Below are 27,852 nucleotides of genomic sequence, written 5' to 3'. Positions count from 1 at the left end.
TCATGGGGAGGGGGGAGGGGGGAGGGATTGCACTGGGAGTTATACCTGATGTAAATGACGAGTTGATGGGTGCTGACGAGTTGATGGGTGTAGCACACCAACATAGCACAAGTATACATATGTAACAAACCTGCACATTATGCACATGTACCCTAGAACTTAAAGTATCATAATAAAATAAAAAGGAAAGGAAATTAATAAGTAAAAGAGATGTTTTCTCTCCAATGGTTATTGCAGCACTATTCACAATAGCCAAAATATGGAATCAACCTAAGTGCCCATTAATGGATGAAAGAAAATGTGGTACATACACATAATGAAATATTATTCAGCCATTAAAAAAATGAAATCATGTCATTTGCAGCAATATGGATAAACCTGGAGGAACTAATGTCAAGTAAGTCAGGCACAGAAAGACAAATATCAAACATCCTCACTCATGTGGGAGCTAAAAAAGTTGATGTACTGCAGGTAGAGAGTCGAATGATGGTTACCAGAGGCTGGGAAGGGTAAGCAGAGTGGGAGATAAAGAAAGGCTGGTTAATGGGTACAAAAATACAGTTAGAAGGAATAAGTTCTAGTGTTTGATAATACAGTAGGGCCACTATAATTAACAATAATTTATAGTATTTTTCCAAATAACTAGAAGACAAGGTTTGAGATTTTTCCAGCACAAAGAAATAATAAATGTTTGAGGTAATAGATATCTCAATTACCTTGATATGATCATTACATATTACATACATATTGTATATACTCCATAAATATGTACAACCATTATGTATCAGTATAAAATTGAGCAATTAATGAACTGCTAAAGAAAAAATATTTATCAGTATATAAACACCCATTTATATAATCATTGACCTAATAATTCATTTCTATAAAGAAAATTATAGCAATATGGGGGAAATTTATATCAAATGTAATTGTTGCAGTGTTATTTATATACAAAAACATCAAAACAATGTTATTTAACAATCAGCAAATTATGATAAACTCAAGTGATAAAATATTATATAGACTTTGAAGTCATTCTTAAAATAATTTAAAGACATGAGAAAAATTATAAAATTAGTAAATAATATTCTATCAAGTTAGGATTCTATGTAACATTTTGAGAAAGACTTAGAAGTAAATATGCCTTAACGTTAATAGCAGGTAACTCTTTTTTTGGTGGTTGTGGATGATTTCATTTGCTTTTTCAGTGTTTAATAATCTCAAAACGAACATTTTGAAAATTTAAATAAGTTTTTTAAAGTTTACATAATAATTTTTAATCAAAATGAAAATATATTTTAAAAAATGAAAAAGCCCACATTGAAAGTGCTGCTACATGAGTCAAGGTAGTTAAGCTTTATTCTAGATTTAGAGGCCTGTAAATATTTTGAATGTCTGAAGCAAAAAAAAAAATTGAAAATAGAACATTTCCTGTTTTTTTCAAAACCTAAATGTTATTTCTGATTTTCCAATATAGATCACCCTGAAGTTACTTTTTGTAATTATTTCTTGTTTCCTCTGAGTCAGCCAGTTCTAGTTCTAAGCTAGGAAGGAACAAGTACTTATCTTTGGGAGAGAGATGCAAGGGTGGAGATGAAACTTTAATTATTTTTATATTAAGAGATTGGATACAAGATGTAGTTGGTCATTATTTATCCTCTTTACAATTCTAAGTCAATTTCTCTGTATTTTGAAAATCTACTTTGTATAACTCAGCTATACTAACAATAATTTTAGAGCACCTTGCCAGTTCATAACTCATTCTCTGACAAATTATACCCCATATGCATAAACCCTGGATACCATCCATTGAACAAATAATGTCAAATGTGCATTTTATGGCTGGCATAATCCAAGGCATTTGATATACAGTGATACAAGGTAAGCAAAATTTGTGTTTTATGGAAATTATATTCTGGCAGCAAATGAATACAATAAATAAACATGATAGTTTCAAATAGTGGTAAGTGCAATGAAGGCAGTGAACCAGAATAATGGCATAAAGATTGCCTGGGGGAAAGGAAGTTATTTAGGATATATCTACTACTATAAGTTGGACTAGAGATGACATGTGGTATATGCAGCCATGTAATCTCCAAGAATTTCGAATGATAGATAGAATTTAGAAATTAGGAGTATGTTTATGTTCCAGGGGAACTACACGTTTTCAAAATTCCCTCTTTTCCACATTGTGATATTATAAATAAGAGCACACATAGCAGAAGCAGAGGAAATATGCAATAGATTTCTGCATTAAGTCTGTGTAGTTGGAGCAGAAAGTTTCTGTACTTGTACTTTGCATTTTATTATTGAGCAACACTGTATTAGGCCACTCTTGTATTGCTATAAAGAAATATCTGAGACCGGGTAGTTTATAGAGAAAAGAGGTATAATTGGCTTACAGTTCCACAGGCTTTATAGGAAGCATGGTGCTGGTATCTGCTTGAAATCTAGGGAGACCTAAGGAAGCTTCACTCACAGCAGAAGGCGAAGGGAGACGAGGCCCTTCACATGGTGAAAGCAGGAGCAAGCAAGAGACAGTGTAGGGGGAGGTGCCACACACTTTTAAATGACCAGATATCATGAGAACTCACTATTAGGAAGACAGCACCAAGCCATAAGGGATCTGCCCCCATGATTCAAACACGTCCCACCAGGCCCCAGCTCCAACATTGGGAATTACAATTCAACATAAGATTTGGTGGACAAATATTCAAATTATATTAAACACGAAACAGTAAGATAAAGGATTCCCTGTAAGTATGATATCAGCTCTGACACAGAATTTACCAGCTTTATGTGGACAAGTGTAGCCTTGTAGGAATATGGACACAACCAAAGCCGTCATCTTAGCCCATGGAATGAAGCTGCATGTTGAAGACGACTGAGCAAAAAGATGGGAAAAGCTTAAACTCCTGGCACCATGGAGCAATCCTAACAGCCTTGATCTGCTTTACCCAGATGTTTACATGACTGAGAAATAAACTTTAATCTTGTGTAAACCACTGTTGTTTTGGTCTCTGTTTCAGAGGTTAAACCACATCCCAACTAAAACAAGATTTTTCTTGCCTAGTAATCCCTTTCCTCATTTTTGGTCTTGCTAGGAGATTCTCTCAGGCCTCGGCGTAAATACCAATTCCTTAGGAAAGTATTTTCTGACACCACAACTAGCAGAGATTTTTCTAGAACATGCTACTGCTTTGTAGACCTTATCACACCTACAGGTTTGGAGGGGGGGTTGGTGGGGCCTGAACAACTTACAAAGTAAATGAGAAGGAACACAAGTGGAGAAGAAAATGAAATTGACCCATAATAAGGAGTTGAGATAGGTACACCAGCAGCTGGAAGCAAAGACTCCCAGCCAAAATTGGCCCAGATCAGCTGACTTTTAGCTTATCTCTAAATGTGTTCATGAGAATTACTAACTTTTGTTTTAAGCCACTGAGTCTTGAAATGATTTATTTTGCAGTAATGTCTAACTGATATAAATTGGTATCCTGAATTTCTCATGAAACTTTTAGATGAAGAGCATAGGGAATTGGGCCATGGGGTATGGAGCAGCAGCAGGTATTTCTAATACTTGCTAGTTTGTCAGTGAGAGACATTATTTGGGATATATAGTGCGGCTGCTCCATTGCTTTAAGGAGATGATTAAGAATCCTTACAGATAACCGAGTTATGGATCTAACAACAGAGAAAGAACTAAGCTAGGGTAAGTACTGGAGTCGGACCACCATTAACATTCAAGCACTCAAGACACCCAAAGGCTATTCTGCTGCATTTGCTGCTGCCTAAATTTTATCATTGGATACCCAGCTATGCCGCATTATAATTTAACTTTTGGTTTTGTATTTAGAAGTTTTGAATTACCAAGATTTATTGAACATCAGTCATGTATTAGGCACTCTCCCGAGCACTGGGCACATGAAAATAAATGTCATAATTGCTTTCTTTCGGGCATTCTCAGGAGGAAAGGAAAGACATGTAGACAGATTGCTCCAATATGATGTCATAAATATTACGAGAAAGGAGAGAGGATAGTGAGATCACACACAAAAAGAGCAAGGGATTTGGGGATGTTTGTGGGAGGCTGGAAAAGACTTCACTTAGTAGATAACATGGGACTTAGGAAAGGGAGGACTTTCCAGGCTCAGGGAAAAGTGAGTGTGGCTAGGAGGCTGTGGTGGTGGCAGTGGGGTGCTGTAGTCCAGTTTTGTGGCTCCTACACATGTAGGTGACTATTTAAATGGCTCACGGCTGCTACGTAACCCACAGTCAATCACTAGCTCCCTTACCTCAAGGTGGCAGGAGTTTTGTTGTGAAATTCACGCCCCGAGCTCCCGGTGGAATCAGACTGAAGCTCCTCTCCAGCCAAGACCACCTCCTAGCTTGGTTTTTCTGCCCGCTAAGGGCTTCCACAAGTCCCCTTTTGACCTCCATCAATAAATTATTTTTACAAGAATACTTTTTGGGACTCTTTTTTTAAACTTGTTTTTTAATCCAGTAAAGACAAAATTGGAATTTTGAGGTTATTATCACAAAGTAACACAGGTTAAAAAGAAGGGAATATTCCCCTTTATGGACAGCTTTCTTTCCAGGTTAAGAATAAGTCATGTGGTTTCTTCCCTGAATGTATTTTAGGCATCCATTTTGCAATAGGTACAATTTTTATAGGGCATAGGAAGAGAAATAATTATTTCTGTTTGATTTTTATTCCTTTCATAGTTGTTATTGTGAAATCATGCCTGGAAGTACTAGCAATAAAAGATCATCTTTATCTTGTCATGCCACTAGCATAAGCCACTTAATAGCCAGGGACTGTTCTGAAGCTGCATTTATACAGACTAAGTGAATTAGAAAATTGAAGCAACTTTGTGACGTAGTTCAGACTCCTACATCTAAAATAGTTCAAATTAATAGAACATGTAGTTTTCATATAAAGCAGCTCTGTTTTGTGATTCCCTTGAGGAACAGATGGACTTATTCGTTTATTTAATTTTTATTTTTTTAAATAAAAATTGTGTATATATAAAGTGCACAATGTGATGTTTTGGTATACATAAACATGATGTAATGATTACTATAGTCAAGTTAATTAACATATCTATCTCCTTACTTGGTTACCTTTTTGTATGTGTGGTAAGAATACTAAAGATCTGCTGTCTTAGCAAATTTCAAGTATATAGCATGGTATTAGTAACTATAGTCAACCATGCTGTACATGAGATCTCTTGAACGTACTCATCCCACATAACAAAACTTCGTGACCGTTGACCAACGTCTCATTTCCTCCACTCCCAGCCCTGGTAACTACCATTCTACTCTCCATTTCTATGAATTTGACCTTTTTAGATGCTACGAATAATTGAGATCTTGCAGTAGTTATCCTTCTGTGTCTGGCTTATCCTACTTAGCATAATATGCTCCAGGCCTGGACTTTAAAACTTCCCAAACAACAGCCCCAACCAGTACTTTTTATTGGTGATGGCTAAGCCTTCTTGAGAGATCTTCAAGGTCTTTGACTCTGCTTTAGCTTGTGTCATTGTTTTCCAAGTCTACCTTATCAGTTCTATAATTTTGAGGCAATAATATTTTCTTACTGCTTGTGTACATTAAAAACTACATTAGCCAAAGGGAAAGTTGAAATTGAAAACTGAATTGATACAAAAAATCAACTTCCACATTCACCAAAAGTAAACTGCAGCTGTATCAGAGTTAAACACTAAAAAGGAAATGCAAATCAAAACCACAATAAGATACCACATCACCCAAATTAGAATGCTTATTATCAAAGAGACAAAAAATAACAAATACTGGCGAGAATGTGGAGAAAAGGGAACTCTTATACATTATTGGTAAAACTTTACATTACTCCAGCCATTATGAAAAATAGCATGGAAGGTCCTCAAAAAATTAAAAATAGAACTATCATATGATCTGGCAATCTCAGTACTGGATATATGTCCAAAGGAAAAGAAATTATATGTCCAAGAGATATCCACACTCTGTTTACTGCAGTGCTATTCACAATAGCCAAGATATGAAATCAACTTAAATGACTATCTACAGATAAAGAAATGTTATATGTGTGTGTGTGTGTGTGTGTGTGTGTTGTTTGTGCATAACATTTCATTATCCATTTATCTGTAGATGTGTGTACACACAAACAATCAAATACTGTTCAGCCATAAAACAGAATGAAATCCTCTCATTTGTGGCAACATGGATTAACCTGGAAGACATTATGTTAAGTGAAATAAGCCAGGCACAGAAAGACACACATCACACGATCTCAGTCATATGGAATCTAAAAAAGTTGATTTCATAGAAGCACAGAGTAGAATGGTAGTTACCAGAAACTGGGGAAGGTAGAGAGGAAGGGGGACTGGGAGAGGATGGTCAATGAGTATACAGGCGTATAAAGGCACAATTAAACAGGAAGAATAAGTTCTGGTGTTCTATTACACAGTAGGGTGACTACAGCAAATAACAGTGTAGTATTTATTTCAATATAGCTAAAATATTTTGAATGTTGTTACCAGGAAGAAATGATAAGTGTTTAAAATGATACATATGGTAATTACCCTGATTTGATCATTATACAATGTATGCATGCATTGAAACATCCCACTATACCCCCTAAATATGTACAATTATTTTGTGTCAATTATAAATAAAAATTAATTAAAAATAAAAGAAAACAATTTTTTAAATTATACATAATATATGAGTAATACTTATTTCCAAATGGAAAAAGATTTGCTAAAGGAAATGAAAAAAAATCACAAAGATCAAAATTCATAGGCTTGGCCACACAGTAGTTAACAATTTCTTAATATTAAAAGCCCCATAAACCCAATTCAAAAGGAAATTAGAAACTCAGACATATTAGCAACAAAAGATGACAAAATAAATAGCTCTTAAAGAACCCCACCACCTGCAAGGTCCAGCCTAAAAGGTGGGTATCAAATATACAGCTCATAGATCAAACACACATATAACCCTTAAATATATTAAAACCCCCAAAAGCCTAATCTCAATACCAACATAATTATGCAAATTAAGACAATGGGATATTTATTTTTTACCCATCTAATTAGAAATTATTTTCAAAAGTAATAGTGATGAAATCATAATGAAAGATTCAGTTTATATACTTTTCATATGGGTACAAACTGATAAAACCTTTAAAAATGAAATTTATTATTCACTAAACCCAACAATTCCAGCAAACAATTAGGAACATTGTTTTATACAGATTTATATCCAAAGATGAATGATTATTAGAGTATGAATTTCAATAAAAGCACTGAAACTGCATCAGTGTCCAATAACCAGGAAACAGACTAATAAGTTAAAATACATTAAAAAGATAGATTACTATGTACACCTCAAAGATACCCTCAGAATCTTTTAAAATATGCGAAAATGCTTGAAAAAAATCAGTATACAAAAATATACATGAGGCATGAATTTACTTATGTAAAAAAAGCATGTCTTCTAACCTAAATAGGTTAGAAGAAAATATACCAAAACACTGGTTATTTCTATGTTGAGGAATCATGGATAATTTTCTTCAAAATATAACCAAACCTGGTTGTTATTTATGATTCTTTCAATCTGATCACCTGGAAGATCTTTCTGTAATTATTGTTTTCTTAGAATTAACCATCTTTAGTTCTAAAAGTCAAGCAGCACCTACAGCACATTTTTAGGAGAGAGGCATGAGCTGGGGGATGGAATTCTCTATGCTGATTCTTGATCTCATGTAATGGGATGTTAAAATGTGGGTAATAATTAGTCTATTAACAACTCTAAATCCATTGTCCTGAATTATGGATAACCAGTGTAACTCAAATGGAGTAATATGTAGATGGCAACTTTCAGTATATTCTCCTAGGCCACAACTCCTTCTCCGAAAATTTTCCTAATCAGGTGGATTAGGTGGCGTCAGGAGGCCAGGTAAGAATAATGATGTCCAGGGACGCCAGAGGTGCAATTGGGTTATAACTGGTGATTTATCAATAAAATGAAGCTTACTTGCCAGATTGGGATTGAGGCAGGATATTTATCATGGAGAAGGTAACTGGGATTCGAGCCTGGACTTAAGGACTGGAAGATAATTGAAACTTCAAACCAGAAAACTTACAAGTTAGAAACCAAGAGTTGGAATCAGTTCTGTGAGACTTCTGTTGTCCGTTGCTGCTTGCTCTATTGTCATCACCCCTGTGATTGATCCCTTTCTGGATTTTTCTCAGTTCCTATGATTCACCATATTCTTTCTTTTGTCAGAGACTTTTCACATTCTGTTGGTTGTCCCCCTCTGCTTCTTCTTTTATTAAATAGAACTCTAGAGCTTTATCTGGGCACCTGGCCTCCCAGCTAAATACTTTATTTCCCAGTATCTTTTGTATGGGAACTACAAAAGGCCTTGTGACTAGGTTCTAGACAATAGGATGTAAGTAGAAGTGAGGTGTGCAATTTCCAGATGGTAGTCATAAAAGGAGAGAAGTATGACTTCTCTCCTTGTCTCTGGCTTGAAACAAGACTTAGGGGCTGGAAGAGTCTTCATAGACAATGAGATAAAAAGCTACTTGTTGAACACAGCACAGCAACAAGCAAAAAGAAGTCTGTGTTCATGAAGTTTCAGGAAGCCAACAGATCAGTCTTGGATTGCTTATGCTTAGTTTACTATAGTGACTGAGAAGTAAACTTTTGTCTTAAGATGCTGATATTTTGGCCTCTGTTATAGTCAAACTTTTCTTCTTTTTCTGTAGGACTGGTAAATCACCACTTGTCTCTCAGAACTCACCTTAAATACCAATTACTTAGGAAGTATTCAAAAACTAATTTGGTTTCTTCTAGGACAGTGTAGTATTTTGCATCACACATTTAAAATATGTTGATCTTAATTTAGAAATTAATTTCTTTTGCTATATAGTGACAACAGATGTTTTGGAATTATTCTGGTAAATTTGTTTGAGAGACAGAACTAAATCATTCCAATTCCATATCTGGAATTAAAATTAATAATTCATGCAAGGATGTTAAATGAAAATAACAGAACAATGGATATAGTGCATTCATTAATATATCCATTTGTTCATCAAATATGTCAAGAAGACATTATATTTTTGGCTCTCTATTATGACAGTGACAACACAAGCATGACTAACACTAGATTTATGCCAAGTCAAGTGTGAGTAGTGGGTACAGGACTCACAAACACTATAAAACAGTGCTACAACCCAATGATAGAGGCAACTCATCACTGGGTGCCTTATACTATGAAGGTTCTAAAGAGGGCCACCTAAAATACTTTGTGAGATGAGAAAGAAGGGGATATGTATAATAGTGTACAAATCTGGGAAGGCTTCCAGGGAAGAATGACTCTTAACTATTAAAAGGCTAGTAGGAGTCAACCAGGGATAGGGCATAGAGGGAGGATCTTGTGTGCAAAATAGCCATCTAACATGATGGCAAGAAATAGAATGGTTCTCTTGTCTTATTTTTACAAAAATAATGATCAATGCCTTGATGAATGAATTAAGTTTTATGTTCTATATCCTAACCCCAACTAGGGATTCGTTTGTGCCCTACTTGGCTCTAGTCATGCCATTGAGTATAATCGGGGCTCAGTGGAAATCAATGACCAGTATACTAGTGGGCTCATTGGCTGGGCAACATGGGCAGAGAAATCAGAGAATGGGACTGAAGAGGAAAAAGTTGGGCCAGGCAACTGAGTTCTAAGAGACTGTCAGTTGAGTAAGGAGGGGAGAGACAGTGGCAAGTGCATGGGGACTGGAAGAGCATTACAACTGGGCTGAGTACATGGCACAAAGTATCTGTATCAATTAATGCCAGATAATTTCAGAAATTCTACCTGAAAAACAGGCAAATTAGATCACAGGCAGAGACTACCCATGTATACATGGCTTAATAGAAATAATGTACACAGTAGACTCTGCTATATGGTGCGCCACTGGAATACAGGGCAAAGTTTGGTTCCAACTTGCTGTCCTGGTTTGGCAGATAAGAGAATCACTGGGCACTTATGGAATCGGAAAATAAGCAAGTAAGAGTTGATAACTTGGCTACCTCCCTAGGCCTTTCATATGATCATCTGCCTGAAACTGTTACTAATATGCTCAGAGCATGGAGTAGTGACAACTATTTCTAAACCGTGTTGCATTGTAAGGGATTTGGCTACAGTGGTTTAAAGAATTAGACGAAATCATACAGGCTGGGTGCAGTGGCTCATGGGTGTAATCCCAGCACTTTGGGAGGCTGAAGTGGGAGGATCTCTTGAGCCAAGAAGTTTGACACTAACTTGGAAAACACAGTGAGACCTCATCTCCTACAAAAAAAAATTGTTTTAATTAGCTGGGTGTGGTGGCATGCACCTATAGTCCAAGGTACTCACGAGGCTCAAGTGGGAGGGTCACTTGAGTGTGGGAGGTTGAGGCTTCAGTAAGCTGTGATCATACCACTGCACTCCAGTCTGGGTGACAGAGTGAGACCCTATCTCAAAAAAAAAAAAAAAAAAAACCACAACAACAACAACAACAAAAAATATATATATATATGTACAAAATCACATCGGTATTATATTCTTTTTTGGAACAACACAGAAAAAACTAGATGAAAGAAAATACTGAGTGGGATACCCATAGGCACAGGTAGTTAAAACATCCGGTCAACTTTCCTTCACAGTAGCTACTGATTAAATTTAATCATTGTTTACAAGTTATACTGCACTGTTCTTTAACATTTTTACATATTTTTTAAAGTTCTAGGAAACAAAACCTTTATTGAGCACCTGTTATATATCATGCATTCTGCTAAGTAATAAAAATATAGAAATTAGTGGCTCAATTCTTCTCTTTTGGAGTTCACTGAATGAAAAAAAACAGACATGTAAAAAGAAAGATTATTAGAATATGATGAGACAAGAATTACAACAGAGTAATTCTTCATACTTATTTGTGGGAACATAAGAAACAATTCTTCCTGCCAGTTTGCAAAGGGCTGGGGGATTGGAAAGGATTCACAAAGGACAGAACACTGGAATTGGCTTTTAAAGCATGTATCAAAAGATGGTTGGTATAGAGGTTGAGGTTATAGAAGCTGGATGTGGAGGACATTCAGAATATTGGATATATCAAGCATATATAGAGATATTTGAACCTTGCAAAGAGATAGTGTAGAGTTCATTGTGAATGGAGTGCAAAGTGCTCAACGAGTAGCGAGGGGGATAGAATTGAAAAAGTAAATGGTGTGATTTTGAAAAGCTATAGAATTTGGCAACATGGATTGGTTCCTCAAGGAGGGTGGTTACAGATGAGATTAATATATTTGTAAACATCTTAACTGATTAGAAAACTGCTAATGAGTCAGATCCCTTATAAGAAACACCTGGAAAGCAAAGACGGCATAAATCAATGCAAATCTTTCACAAATGTGAAAAATTATCTTAAATAGTCCTGTCTCCTGAGGATAGATTAGCAACATTTTTTGTGTGTATAAAAATTAATGTAGCTCAAGTGTTGCACACATTATTCGTTTTCATCAGGGTGACTGCTTTGCAAAAATAGGAAGTAAACTATTTTTAGAAGTTCATTAAAAAAGAATTAACAAATGGAATAATGACTTGGAAATTACTAGTGCCATTTACTTTAATTCAGTAATTCTCAGCCTTAGGTGCACATTAGAATCAAGGAGCTTTAAAATGATACTGATGCAAAACTCCATCCTTAGAGATTCTGATTTAATTGGTCTCAGGTGATGCCTAGGTAGTAGATTAAAGATGTTGCAAATTATTTGCGACTCCTTTTGTGCCATAGAGTGTAACTGTCCTCCCCTTGAATCTGGGCCAGCCTTAGTGATTGTTTGATGGTGGCAGAGTGATGATCTGGGACTTCTGTGGCTATGTCACAGGAAGTCTTCTACTACTTTCTAAGAGTTTTGAAACACTAGCATTTGGAGCCCTGAACCTCCATTTAAGAGGCTTAAATTAGCCTGCTGGAGAGACACTACAGAGAGGTTTAAGAATACATACTGAGGGAAAGGGGCCTTGATGAATTCAGTTTTCCAGATGTCCTCAAGGTACCAGGCAAATGGGAGGAGCTGTCCCTGAGCTTCGGCCAAGCCTAGCCAGGTGTAGCAGAAGAATCACCTAGCCAATTCTTGCTTGATTCTTTACCTGTAAAATTGTAAGATATAAATTGGCATTGTTTTAAACCACTAAGTGTTGGAATAATTTTTAACACAGAAATAGATAATATGCAATTTTGGTTATCAGTATAGCTTCCAAAATGTTTCAGGCAATTCTAATGTGTAACAGGTTGGAGATTTGTGACTTTAGTTCTCCTTTAGAATACTTAACTGTGAGCTGGCAACTCACACCTTAGACACCATTACATTTTTAGTTAACAATTTTATAATTCCAGGGCCTTATATATCAAAGTTACATTATCTAGAAAATCAGCTATAAGGTAAACAGAAAACATATCAACATTGTTAAATTTAAGACAGCAAAATAGTGCTTCTCAAGTGTTGGCACAGGTCATGGCGAGGAATCTATTTATGACCCAATGTTTTAATTACATTGAGAATCCAATGAATTTTTCCCATTACATGTATCAATTCAATATCCATTATTGGAAAAAAGTATAATTTAGTAACTACGAATAGTCTCCTAACTTACATAGCAGGGAGCATTTTTGGTTATGAAACATTGCCATTTTATACTCAAATATTTACATAGATTAAATATTTTTCAGGAAGCACTGCCATATGAATTTATAGATTCTAGATTTATTTCCCATAAGCAACCATTAACTGGGACTTCTTGCTAAATCACTCCATAGATTCCATAGATAAACCATACATCTGTTATCAACATGTTTGCCAAGAGATTAGATCTTATTTCTTTCTTTCTTTCCTGGTAATGACAGATAAGTTGATCACAGACCAGCTGCTAAACATTTTCTTTCCCAAACTTAGAAACTGCTAATCCATATCACGGTAAGAACAGATCTACCAACTTGAGTGCAATAGCTGTTACTCTCACCTGAAGATACAGAATCAAAATACTGCGTATAAAAGTTGTTTAGGTTATTTCTTCCCATCATCCCAACACTTTGGTGTTGCTATATTATTCATTCAAAATACAGTTATGTTGATTTTTTTCTGTTTGTAACCCATTTTTCCTTCCTATCCTTGGTGGCTTTTTTTGTTATATACATATATATATATGGTTATTTGTTTTCTTGCTGTTTAGTTGTATGCATTTATTATATATTTTGGATATTAATCCTTTATCAGATATATGGCTCGCAAATATTTTCTCCCATTTCATAGGTTGTCACTTTACTCTATTGATTGCTTCCTCTTCTGTGCAGAAGCTTTTTAGTTTGATGTAATTCTTTTCATTTATTTTTGCTTTTGTTGCTTATGCTTTTGGTGTCATATTAAACAAAAAATCATTGCCCAGACCAATCTCATGAAACTTCTCTCATATGTTTTCTTCTAATAGTACAGTTTCAGGTCTTATGTTTAAGTCTTTAATCCATTTTGAGCTGATTTATGATATGGTGTGGCATAAGGGTCTAATTTTATTCTTATGTACATGGATATCCAGTTTTCCCAGCATCATTAATTGAAGAGACTTTCCTTTCCTTGTTTTATATTCTTGGTATCTTTGTTGAAAATCAATTGACCATAAATGTGCACATTCATTTCTGGGTTCTCCATTCTGTTACACTGGTCTATGTGTCTGCTTTTAACATCAGTACCATGATGCTTTGATAACTACAGCTTTGTAGTATATTCAGGAATAGGTAGTGTGTTGCCTCTAGTTTTGTTGTGTTTGTTCAAGATTGCTTTGGATATTTGAGGTATTTGATCATTCTTTTTATTTTTTATTTTTGTTATCTGGTCTCTGTTTGATTACATTGCTCCCCTTCCTTCTAGCTAAAAAATGGAAAACAGTGGAAACTTATAGGATTGACTGACTCTTCTGTCGTTTATTTCCTAGTGGCAGAGGGAGACTGCTCACTAAGCTTTCTATTTATCCTCTCTATGGACTTCCTATTGCATTGCAGGCCAACATACAGAATAAAATTAGGTCAAGTAGATACATGCTGCTTCTAGAACAGGTGCTCACCAACACACATGCTTCACATTTCAAATTGGAAAAAAGTTATTATTTGCTGTTTTTTGAAAATTGGATTATGTAAAGAAGATCACAATCTGTTTTAACTTTTAAATGTAAGATTTGTTTCTATAAACAGCAGTACAATTCTTAAGAGCCAGAGTCAAATGTCTCGAATTTAGCAAATGATAGCTGCACCCACAAACCAAATGATGCCACCATTGCAATTTTCTTTTAGTCTGAGATATGCTTGGGGAATTATATGTTTGTAATCACTTCCCTATCTCCTTAAGAGCTAGCTACTCACACCCCTTTGGAGATTTCCTCTATGGTGTAGTATCCTTCAGAGAGGACCCAGTATGGTGTCTTCCCACTGAATTTTCCTGTGCTTGTCACTATGAGTATCAGCTCATAGAGCTCCCCTGGCCACTAGCACTACCACACAACTTGCCTTGACTGTGTTCCTGGAGAATGGGAGGTCAGCTGGAAGGGAGGAGGAACAGTCACTGTCTTCCCATTAGCACTCTAACCAAAACATAGAACTTTCTCTCAAGGTTTCCCTAGAGAATAGGAGAAGCAAGACTATTATTTTAAATAGGATTTTTACTGCAGAATCAAAAAGGTAAGTAAGCCAACATGGCTGGCTACAATCAGAACCTATAGGTGGAACCAGTCTCACTAAATCTCTGACAGGGTATCTTCTTACATGTTGCTGTCTGGAGTAGCTTCTGGCTGATCTCTCTGGCAAACTCGTGGCTTATCTCCATGAATGCCCTTGATTAGAAGTACAGTAGAAAGTAGAAAATGTCTACACATCCAACCCATCAAAAGTGGAAAGTTGATTCTTATTGAAGTCTGTTAGCTCACCTATAGAATCCCATTTTTGCCTTTATTTTTTTCTACTGCTGTAAAACTTTGGGTTTCCTACCTAACCTTAATAACGTTTTTATCAATTTAGGAAACTAATCCTGGGTACTAATAGTTGTTTTAATTTAGTGGTAAAAACGACTAAACTCACCTCTCAAGGCCATGCCTCTTAACACTATTACATTGAAGACTAAGTTTCAACATGAATTTTGGAAGCATATGAACATTCAGATGATAGCAATGAGCACCTAATTAGTACTGAGTACAATAAAAAAGTTTATTTCATAGTTTCTGCATACCATATATTTTGACCTATTTTAATATATAAATCACCAAATAGAAAATATGTAAGTCTGAGTTAAAATCTCATTTATCAAATTTGCTAATCAGATATATTTAAACATTTTACCTACTCCATTGTACACCTCAAAGAAAAATAGGATAATGGCACAAATAGTATATGGCACAAGTAAATATAACCCAAGTTTTCCAACCTTGACTGGCCTGGGGGTACAAGCAAAAGCAAATTAACAGTAGTAATTTAGAACGTATTTGCTCACTTCTCCCACATCCATTATATAGAATCTTGGTCCCCACTTCCTTTAAATCCTCAAAGTGTCTCAAATATGTTTATGAACTGATTTCTCATATTCCACTCTGCCTTTTACATGTTGTCCTCTACCTCAAAGCCCCTGAATGGTAGGGGGTAGGATGTGGGATGACTCCACAGCTAAACATTTTGTGGAGTGGAGTAGACATATAAATATGCTAGTTGATCTTAAGATTCATGACAACCAATGTTGCACGTGGCATATCGACACCAGGAATGAGTCACGTTTTACCACACTCTCTTCCTCCATATAACAAAAATATATTCAGTAACAATTATGACTGAGAATTAATCTATTTTATGGATGAACTAAAAATTGAATTCTTCAACAAAACTAAAACAACTTGCAATTTGAACTCTGTTCCACTGTTGTAAATTTTAAGCACTACTAAAAACTCCAAGTGGTCACAGGGAGTGACAGAATTGAAATAACTCAAGTTCTGTTGTGTTTACAATCACTGGGCTATTGTTTATTTCCAATCTTCTAAACACAGGAATATATATAGATGTGAACTTGCCTGAAGCAAGCTCGAATGATTCTGTACCATTTTAGAATGCTAAAGGAACCAGTGAAGCTAAGTCTGCCTGTGTTGGAGCTCAGGGGCCAATTTTTAAAATAGGAGTTTTCCAAAATAGCTTCCATATAAACTACAATGTTTATTAAATATTAAATACATCTAGCAATTCAGCACATTTTCATGTGCTAAAATGAACTTAAATATGTACTATTAAAACTCAAAAGTAATCATAGCACTTGTTTATATTAGGATTTAGATCAATAAAAGATTCTTTTCAGGGAGGAGTACTTTATCATTGACATTGTTTAGAATGCTTACACATAGTGATAGTAAAAAACAGACCAAGTTTTAATTGGTTTATTATTTTTAAACTTTAACATACAGTTTATGCCTAATTTTCTGTACCAAGAATGATACAGCTTCCACTATCTCAACTTTTTCCACAGATAGGACTACTAACTTCAAGTGAGCTCTATCTCAAAATTACTATTTTACAGTTTTTCTCCCTTCTTAAACCTCATTCACCCCCTCTTCTTAACTTTTAGAAGACTGCAGTACATTGTAATGCCCTGAGAAAACAGAAATAATCAAAAGAACTTCCTCATCATCCTACTACAAAATCAGCTAACCCTCCATTGTCTGTACCCATAGTCCCTGAATTCTATCTTGTTGACATAAATGAATGCTCAATCCCTCAATGTGTATACTATATCCTTTATCTCTTACTTACTCAAGCATTTTTCTCTTGCAGTTACCCCTTTCTCTCTCTTGTAATCAACCTTTGCCCTCTCAATTTTTTTTTCAACAACAAATGAATTTGTCGTATCTGACATTAAAAGAAAAACAAAAAACCTTACTCTCAAATATTTTTTTACTATTGCCCTACTTTCTTTCTCCAACTTATTACAAAATTCCCTGAAAAAACGTATTTCCACATACATGCTGCCATATTTTCTACTCTTACTTGAATTCACTTCAACTAGACTTTATCTCCATAACCCTTATGCATCCACTGTTGTCAAGGCAATCAACAACTTCCATTTTATCAAATCCAATAGTGAATTTTCAGTTTCCAACTTATGTGACCAACTTTTATGTGACCATTAAACAGTATCTGACATCATGATAATTCCTCCTTTTTGAAAGTCTTTTTCCCCCCACTTAGCTTCTAGGATTTTACCCTCTCCTACTTTCCTTCTACCTCATAGGCTATTTATCCTTAATCATCTTGCAGATTTACCTCTTCCCAACCTTTAAATGTTGGAGTGTCGGATTATTTCAGGATCCCCTCAACTAGCCTTGTTGTGCCCTTTAGTTGTAGTAACAGCAGCCAGGCTGGACTCCATTCTTGGTGGTTTGAACATTATCTCTGAGGGGTCTCTCCTCCAAAACCCTATTTCTCCCTTTTTCTTCTCTCATTCCTATCAGTTGGCAACTGCTTCTTGCAGTGATCGCCTATAGAGTACCTTGATGTTCCCATTTTATTCTTTTAGCCTTTAACACTTGTACAACCAGTTGCCTAAATTAAATGTCCTCTGCTGAGTACCCTGTTTCTGTTTTCCTGACTAGATCCTTACTGTAGTGATACCATCAAGTTTCATCACATTAAATACTGTCTCTTCATTGTAACTCCCAAATTTATATCTCCAATTTCTTCATCACCCCGAGCTTCAGACTCATATATCCAACTGACTGCTTTAATATCTATTACATATCCAAAACCTAACAGCTTCCAAACATTACTTTGTTTTTCTCGTAAGGTTTGCTTCTCTCTTAGTGTTCCCCCACCTTAGTAAATGACACCACAATTCACTCAGTAGCTCAGAACAAAAATTAAAAGTTGCCTTTGCTATTATTTTAACCTCATAACACACATCCTATCCACCATTAAGGCTGGTGGGTTTACCATCAAAATACATTCCAAATCGCAGTTATCACTATACCCATGGCTCCCATCTAGTAAAATTGGCCATTATGTCTTGTCTAAAATTACTTTAATAGCCTTCTAACTAGTCTTATTACTTCCAATTTTGCTGCCATTGCTTTGTTCTCTACAAAAGACTGAATGATTTTTCTAAAATATGACTCACTTTGAGCCCTTTTTCTATGCAGAATGCTAATGATTTCTGATGATAATTGGAACCAAATCCCAAATTCTTAACGTTTCTTATAATTTCTATATTACCTGAACCTTATCATGTCTTCACATGTTTCTCCAACTATTTTCCAATTTGCTCTCTTCACTGGCCCCTTTGTTGTTCTTCATACACATCAATAAAATACCCTCAGGACCTTAGTACTTACTAGTCTCATACCCTTTGGCCTGACTCCTTCCCTCCCTTTATGAGGGTTCTCCTCAAAGATTAGCTAAGAGACATTTACTGATTATTCCAGTCTTATATGTCTATACTGCTCTGCCCCATCACCCTCTATTCCTTCACTCTGCTTCATTTCTTACTGGCATTTATCCTAATAAGACTTTCTTTTACACATCCAGTTGGTTTTTTAATATTCTTTCTTGTCCTCCCTCATTGTAAGCTTAGTGAGATTAAGGACTTTAAGTTATTTACCTCTTTATCTTTAGCATTTGGAAGAGTTTCTCACATATATTATTCCTTCAATGTTGATGATTAAGTCAGAAGAAAAGGAAGGAGGGCAGGAAGGAAGGGAAGGAGAAGAGAGGGAGGGAGGGAGAGAGGGAAGGAGGGAGGGAGGAAAGGAAAGAAGGAAGAAAGGAAGGAAGGAAGGGAGGGAGGGAGGGAGGGAAGGAGGGAGGGAGGAAAGGAAAGAAGGAAGAAAGGAAGGAAGGAAGGGAGGGAGGGAGGGAGGGAAGGAGGGAGGGAGGAAGGAATGTGAATACTATTCAAATTGCTTCTATCTGTAGCAGTCCAATTACAGAAGGTGTTATGGACTGCACTGTGTCCCCCATGACCTTCACAAATTCATATGTTGAAGCTCTAACTCCCAATGTGACTGTATTTGGAGATGGGGCCTTCAAAGAGGTCATTAAGATTAAATGAGGTGATAGGGTAGGGCCCCAATGCAATAGAACTGATATCCTCAGAAGAAGAGGAAGAGACACTAGAGATCTCTCTCTCTCTCTCTCTCTTTCCACACACAAAGAAAAGGTCATGTGAGACTGGGTGCAGTGGCTCATGCCTGTAATCCCCACACTTTGGGAGGCTGAGGTGGGCAGATCACTTGAGTCAGGAGTTCGAGACCAGCCTGGTCAACATGGTGAAACCCTGTCTCTTCTACTAATACAAAAAAATTAGCTGGATGTGGTAGCAAGCGCCTGTAGTCCCAGCTACTCAGGAGGCTGAGGCAGGAGGATCACTTGAATGCAGGAAGCGGAGGTTGCAGTGAGCTGAGATCATACCACTGCACTCGAGCCTGAGCAACAGAGTAAGATTTCACCTCAAAAAAAGAGAAAAAAAGAAAGAAAGAAAGAAAAGGTCACGTGAGCATACAGTGAGATGGCAGTATCCTACAAGCCAAGAAAAGAGGTTTCAGAATTAAATCTACCTTGCTATCCCCTTGATCTTAAACTTCCCAGCCTCTAGAACCATAATAAACAAATATCTGTTGTTTAAGCCATACATTATTTGATATTTTATTATAGCAGCCTGTGCTGAATAATACAGGCATGAATGAGACACCCTGGCATATGTTTTCTTCATTGTGCCTGACTCTCAGAGACTTGTTACGATTTTCTTGCTAGATCAAGCTTATCAAGTCTGGTTCTTTCTTCCTTCAGGACAAACTTTGCAACATCCTTCTCAATCTTCATGTGAATGCAATGATAATTGGCCCACCATGCCAACTGGCCAAATATGGCCACCACACATCTGAATCACATTCTGGCTAAGGCATGTACTACATTTAGTAACGAATGTAAAAGCATACCGAGATCTTTGATGAAGCAGAACTGCACATATCATAGTTAGTGGTATTACCTCTCTTTTGGTCATCCTACCATGTACTTGTTATGTGAGTGATAAATCCGTGTGTGACAGAAAAAGGTAAAAGTAGATATATATTTTATATAGATTTTTATAACTCTTCTGAGGTATGATTATTACACAACAAAACTTCCTATAAAGTGTACACTTTAACAAATTTTGATGTTTACATAACTATTAAACCATCTGCATAATCAAGATAATGAATATATACAATACATATATCAACCCCAAAAGTTTCTTCTCATCCTGTTGTAATTCAGCCCTTTCTCTTAATTCCAAATCCTCAAACACTAATCTGCTTCTTGTCATTATAGATTAGTTTGCATTTTATAGAATTTTATATAAATAGGATCACAAAGTATGTATCCCATTTAGCCCATATTAGGCAGAAACAAATTTTTAGATTCATCCATTTTATTGCATTTATCAATAATTCATTACTTTTTATTACTGTTGTATTGTTTGATACATATTGATACTTATACTGTAGTATTTTTCAATTTCATTATATGGACACATCACAAAATTTGTTTCTTCCTTTATCTGTTGATAGTTGCATGGGTTATTTTTAGTTTTCAGTTATCTTGAATAAAAATACTATAAATAACAATTTAAAAGTCTTACTTCTTTTCTGTTGAGTAAACACTCAGAAATAGAATGAATGGTTTATATATATGGTAAGTGATGTGTAATTTAACAAAATTACCGCCAAACTCTTTACCAAAGTTATTGTACTATTTTATATTTCCAATAGCAGCATTTGAGAGTTTTGCTACTATCCTTTATATTTACCCACGTATTTACCATTTCACTAGCTCTTCGTTTCTTTGTGTCGATTCAGAGTTACTTGTGGTACTTTTTTCCTTTTGCCTGTGAAGCAACATTCCAGCATTTCATGTAGTGTAAATCTGATGATGTTAAATTTTTTCAGGTTTTATACATCTAAAAATGTCTCTATTTTTACCTTGTTTTTAAAATATTTTTTGCTGGGTTATATATTTAAGTTGACAGGTTTTTAAATTTTTTTTCTTTCAGTACTTTAAATATGTCATTCCCTACACTCATTGTCTTCTACCCTTCATTGTTTCTGAAGAAAAGTCACTATTATTTTTTACTTCATTTCTCTATATGTAATGTATTCTGTCCTACCCAGCTATTTTTCTTATTTTTACTTTATCACTACTATTAGGCATTTTGATTATGATGTGCCTGGGGTAAATATTCTTCATATTTTTTACATGTAGAACTTGTTAAGCTTCTTGGATCTGTAGGTTAACTTTTATCAATTTTGAAGAAGTTTTCAGCCATTATTTCTACAAATATTTTTTCCATCCTAGTCCCTCTCACTTCTCTTTTGAGGATTCTAATTTCCCATGTATTAGGCCACCTGAAATTTTTCTAAGGCCTACTGATACTCTTTTCATTTTTTTCCCGCTCTTTTTCTCACTGTGTTTCATTTTGCATTGCTTCTATTGCAATTTCTTCAAACTCATTAGTCTTTGCTTCCGCAGTATCTAATCAGCTGTTAATTCAATGCATGCATTTCAAACCTTGTATTTTTCATCTCTACAAATTTATTGGGGTCCTTTTTCACATCTTTTAATTTCCTTACCATCATACTCATGCTTTCCTCTACTTTCTTGAGCATATGGAGTGGAGTTGTAATAGGGTTTTAATGTCCTTGTCTACTACTCCCATCATCTGTGCCATTTACAGATCTCTTTGAATTGTTTGATTTTTCTCTTTGTGATGAGTCCTATTTTTCTGATTATTTACAAGTCAGACATTACGAGTTTTACCTTTTGGGTGCTGGATATTTTGATATTCTTGAGTTTTGTTCTATAACATTGTTAAATTAGTTGGAATGTTTCATCCCTTTGAGGTTTTCTTTTAGGCTTTATTAGTCAAGATTCTGGCCGCTGGTGTAGAGCTAATTTTGCCCCATTACTGAAGCATTACCCTTCTGAGTGTTATGACTAATATCCATCTATTTTTCTTCTGTGGCTGATAAGATACAACCTATTCCCAACTCTATAACCATTAGGGATTCTTCTACTGGCTTCTTCACCGTGATTGTTTTCCAGTAGTGGGTAATTTCATCACGCATAAGTACTGTTCAGTCCTCATCCGAACACTCAAGGAGGAATCTTTGGCAGATTGCTAGAATTATACCTCTGTGCAACTCTCTCATCCCCAGTACTCTATTGCATGGCTTTTAGCTGCCTTGATATCCTGAAACTTCTTAACTCTGTTTTCTCAACTCAGAAACCTCTCCAGGCTCAGTATGAGCTTGCCTTTCCTGCTCTGCAGCCTGTAAACTCTCTCCAGACAGTAAACTGGCGAATCAAAAGCTCATCTTATTTGTTTCCCTTCCATTAGAGATAAGTCTTTTATTACCAACTGTCCAAGGTGAAAATGGTTCTTCTGTTTTTGTCTATTTTAAAATTGTTTTAGGAAAGAAAGTAAACCTGGTCCCTATTACTCCATCATGACTGTAAACTGGAAGTGGGGATACTGGTGTTTTACACTGAAACATGGCTTTGAGATTTTTCTGAAGAAAAACCTTTGCCTTTGGGGATATTTATCTGAAAACGCAACAGGCCTAGAAAATACAACGTGGAGCCTCTGCTACCAGCCAGGGCCACCTGTGCCTGCATACTGCTGCATAGGCTCAAACTTCAATATGGTTTTATTAGCCCATTTTACTATACTTGTGTCCTAAAGTCTTAACATTTAATCTGAAAATAATATTTTATTGTAGGAATGCAAGTGCTTTTACTGTCAACGTTTGTTAAATAGAGAGTATCAGCAATGACACAAAAAGAATATTTTAAATAACAGAAATCTTCTACAAATTTTGAAATGATCATTTCCTCCAGCTTACACTATACACCAACAAAGCAGTATTATCCAATAGTTCCTTGAAACTGTTCACTGACTCTTGATCAATAAAGTCATACGTATTTTTATCATTGAAAATAAAGAAGACACACATGCGGCCAACAATCATATGAAAAAAAGCTCAACATCACTGATCATTAGATAAATGCAAATCAAAACCACAATGAGATACCATCTCACACCAGTCAGAATGTCTATTACTAATAAGTTAAAAAATAACAGATGCTGGCAAGGTTGTAGAGAAAGAGAAACATTTATACACTGTTGGCGGAAGTGTAAATTAGTTCAGCCATTGTAGAAGATAGTGTGGCGATTCCTCAACGACCTAAAGACAGAAATACTATTCCACCCAACAATCCCATGAGTATATACAAAGGACCATAAATTGTTCTATTATAAAGACATGTACATGTATGTTTATTGCAGCACTATTCACAATAGCAAAGACGTGGAATGCCCACCCATGATAAATGCCCATCCATGATAGACTGGATAAAGAAAATGTGGTACATATACACCATGGAATACTATGCAGCCATCAAAAAAATGAGATCACGTTCCTCACTGGGACATGGATGGAGATGGAGGCCATTATCTTTAGCAAACTAACTCAGGCACAGAAAACCAAATACCACATATTCTCACTTATAAGTGGGAGCTAAATGATGAGAACACATGGACACATGGAGGGGAAAAACACACACTAGGCCTGTCAGATGGTGAAGGATGGGAGGAGGGAGAGGATCAGGAAAAATGACTAGTGGGTACTAGGCTTAATAACTGGATAATAAAATAATCTGTGCAGCAAACCCCCATTACATAAGTTTACCTACATAACAAACCTGCACATATACCCTTGAACTGAAAAGTTTTTAAAAAAAGAAAATAATAGCCTTTGTTTTTTATTAAAAATGTCTAGATATATAATATAAAATTATATGAGATTTATTTCATATTCAGCTCTTTGATAAGTTGCAATAAACCTAATTTTTTAAAGTAAGGAATTTTGCTAAGCTATGAGTAGTAGGATTATGAAAGATATAAACGAATCCACTTACAGAAATTTTTTGATTCTGAATTTTAAGAGATTGGAAAAAAACTGCTTTTTATCAAAATGGCTAAATAGTGACCATACATCTTTTGTGCAAAAAGGCAAAAATGTCAGTAATTAAGTAGAAAACATAATTAAAATTTTCCTTGAATTTATATACTAACAAATCTTATTATCAAACACAGCCCATATATCCTATATTTACTTTCCTTACTACTTTCATTACTAATTAGTAAATGTCTGTTACTTGCAAATTGAGCTCCCCTGTACCAGAATCCTAAAAGCCAAATAGGAAGTGAGACGTTGCCTGATAGTTCTGAATTCACTTTCATGGCACACTTCTAAACCAGCATTCTGCTTTTAAAAAAGTCAGGAAGGGCATAGGTCATTTAGCTAGTAGCAATTATTTTCTATAAGATATACATGGCACTATATCAAATATACTATAGGGTGTGTTTTGAAAACTCTGGCAGTTCCCTCACCCTGGTTTCTCTTTGTATTTTTAAATTAAAGCTCCTCACCATCACACTCTCAAATTCAAAACCATAAATATTAATTTTCTGCATTTTCATGTATTTCTTCCAGAGAAACAAGTGTGTTTCCCCCTTTCCCCCTTGGATGTTGTCCTCTCTGGGCTTATACATGTCTTGTGAGATGAATTTCATTCAATTTAATCAATTTTCTTAAGTGCCTACTTTTGCACAGGGTGCTTGACAAAAAATAATATAATGTGCCATATTCCCCTAGAAGATAATAATAACAAAAGTTTCTTGAGCATACACAATGTGCCACACAGTGTTAAGTGCTTTACTTACATTAATGCATTGAATTTTCACAACTACCTCTGTTTTACAGATAAAAAAGTAAAGCATTTTTTAAAAGTAAGCAACTGATGAAAGTTATACAGTAGATGAAAGGTGGATCTGAGCCTTAAATCCAGGCTGACTACTGTGATACACTGCACTGCCCCAATACAAGTAGAGCCATACATACAAATAACTGTATTTTAAGCGTATTTACTTACTCAAAACACAGTAAAGTACCATGAAAGCATCAGTGACTACTTGATGTATTTCATCTAGGAAGACTGAGAATAGCTTTGCAAAAGGGATAGCATTTGAGCTGAATAATAAAGGATGGGAGTATCAGCAGAGTTGAAAGCAAAAGATATTTCGAGACAGAGGCTCCTCTTGAGGACATGGTTTTGCTCTGTGAAATGTGTAGTTCTTAACACAGTCGAAGTACTTCACAACCACGCAGATTCCTTGACACACACTTAATCACTTGGAGAGTCTGAACATCTGCATTTTTAGTAAGCAGTCAAAATGATTCAAATGAAGGTGGTTTTAGGACTATACTGAAAAACACAAACATAATTCATTTTCAGTCCCTGCATCTATCTTCACACTCTCTCCTTTCTGCAAGCACAAACCTCACACCACCATCCTCACCCCAAGCAGGAAATTCTAAAACCAAATCCAACCTCCAGCAGGTAGAACTTAAGAAATACCAACCCAATACTCAAGATTCAGTCTCCATCACCCTCACTCTGGTCCAGCCCCCATCTTACAACTGAAGTTTTGAATTACTAGAGTATTCCCTTGCTTCTTTTTTGGCCCCTGTAACTGCTTCATAACAGCATTTTCACTGGAATTAGATACTGAAAATATTCACCTTGTTTGGAAGGTCTACATAGTAAGTGAATGGGAATCCCCAATTCCAAAAATACCCAGAATATAACATCTTCAAAACAGGAACCTTGAAACTTATTCTTTCTCGGGCCTTACTCACATATGAGAGTTCTGATCCTGACCTCTGGCCCAGAAATTAGAATCAATGGTATCAAATTACTTCTTGACACCAAATGTCTCCCAGCCTGTATATTCAAGTGTCATCCACTTCCAGACTGCCAAGCTGTACTCCACCCGTCAGCTAAGACGTGATCATTCCCTCATTCATTCAGTACATAGCTGTAACCCAGCTGGTCCCATTGCCCATCATCTCCCCTAACAATGGGGAAATTTGATGTGGTGCTATTAACTAGAGGGAAAAGTATTGTTTTTTGGCATGTTTTTAATTGAGGAAGGTAGTACACGAAAAAGACAAAGGTAACCGTATACAGAAACAAATCAAGGGTTACACACCTTTTAGAATTTTCAGTAAATCAGGCAATATTTGCCTCCAATAAGAAAATCCATTTTCATACACAGATAATAAGATATTTTATGTTATAGAAGTTATATATTGTCCCCAAAATGGAAAAATGTATACAAGTTCAATGGAAACACTCCCAACCACACCACCTTACCACAGCCACTGCCAGTATTTTAAGGCATATCCTTCACTTCTGTAATGTTTGCTAAAGTTGAATTTCAATCCAGACCAAAACCTGATTGATCTTGCCTACCAGAGGGAAAAGACAGATTCAAATGTATATTTACCAAACCAGAAAAAGTAGAGGAAAGAGCATTGACAACTTCTTCCAAGGCTCTTAGATTTCTCAACTGCATCAGGAATACAAAATGAAAACCAAGTTGGAGAGGAAGAATAGATTTGAGGAGATAGCCATGCACACAAACTATGCTTGTGTCAACTTACTGTGCATATAAATATTATATACCTGTATATGTAAATATGTAATATGACATATTTCTTTTATATATATCTTAAAGAAATGGTTGATAATTTATGTAACTTTTAGAATAGTCTTTCTATATAGGAATATATTAGCAATGTTTTTTTCACTTGTCAGTAGATACCACGCTAGAATCTTGCTGCTCCGCTTGTACTGAGAACAGCAGCAGCACCAGTATAATCTAAGAGCTTCTTAGATATAAAAATTCTTGGGTTCCATCTCAGATCTACTGAATCAGAATATCAATTTAAAATCAAATACCACATGTTCTCACTCATAAGTGGGAGCCAAACAATGGGTACACATGGACATAAAGATCAAAACAGTAGACACGAGGATCTCGAAAACGGGAGAGGCTGGTGGGGAATGAAGACTGAAAACTTACCTATTGGGAACAATGTTCACTATTTGGGTGATGGTTACACTAGAAGCCAAAATGTCACCATTATACAATATATCCATGTATCAAACCTGCACATGTACCCCCCGAATCTAAAATAAAATACAGCAAAAAAAAAAAAAAAAAAAACTTGAGCATATTTACATGTGTGCATTTTTCTAGAAGAAGTTCCATGAATTTCATCATATTCACATAATGGTCTAATTTGATTTATGTATGTATTTAATCTATTTTTATTTTTATTCTTATTTATCTATTTTTTGAGACAGGGTCTCACTCTGTCACCCAGGCTGGAGTGCAGTGGCACCATCATGACTCAGTGCAGCCTTGACTTCCCTGGTTACAGCGTCCCTCCCACCTCAGCCTCCCATGTAGCTGGGACCATAGGCACACACTACCACGCCCAGCTAATTTTTGTATTTTTGGCAGAGATAGGGTTTCACCATGTTGCCCAGGCTGGTTTTGAACTCTGAGCTCAAGCAATCCACCTGCCTCAGTCTCCCAAAGTGTCGAGATTACAGGCATGGGCCACCACCCCAGGGCCCATTTTAATTCTAGTTGGACATTCAGGTAATAAACTCACATGGAGCCCATTTTGTAGATAAGGAAATGTAAAAGAGGCCTAGAAGACATCTCTGTAAATTCAATAATTGAGTTCCTACAATAGAAGCCAATTGCAAGTTTTAACCTTTACAAATGAGTCTATTGCATTACAATCAATCATTTGCTTAAAGGCAATTTTCACCTTGT

This window comes from Colobus angolensis, unplaced genomic scaffold (genome assembly GCF_000951035.1).
Source record: "Colobus angolensis palliatus isolate OR3802 unplaced genomic scaffold, Cang.pa_1.0 Scaffold217, whole genome shotgun sequence".
In the NCBI taxonomy this organism is placed as follows: Eukaryota; Metazoa; Chordata; class Mammalia; order Primates; family Cercopithecidae; genus Colobus; species Colobus angolensis.
Note: the sequence above shows the minus strand (reverse complement) of the source record.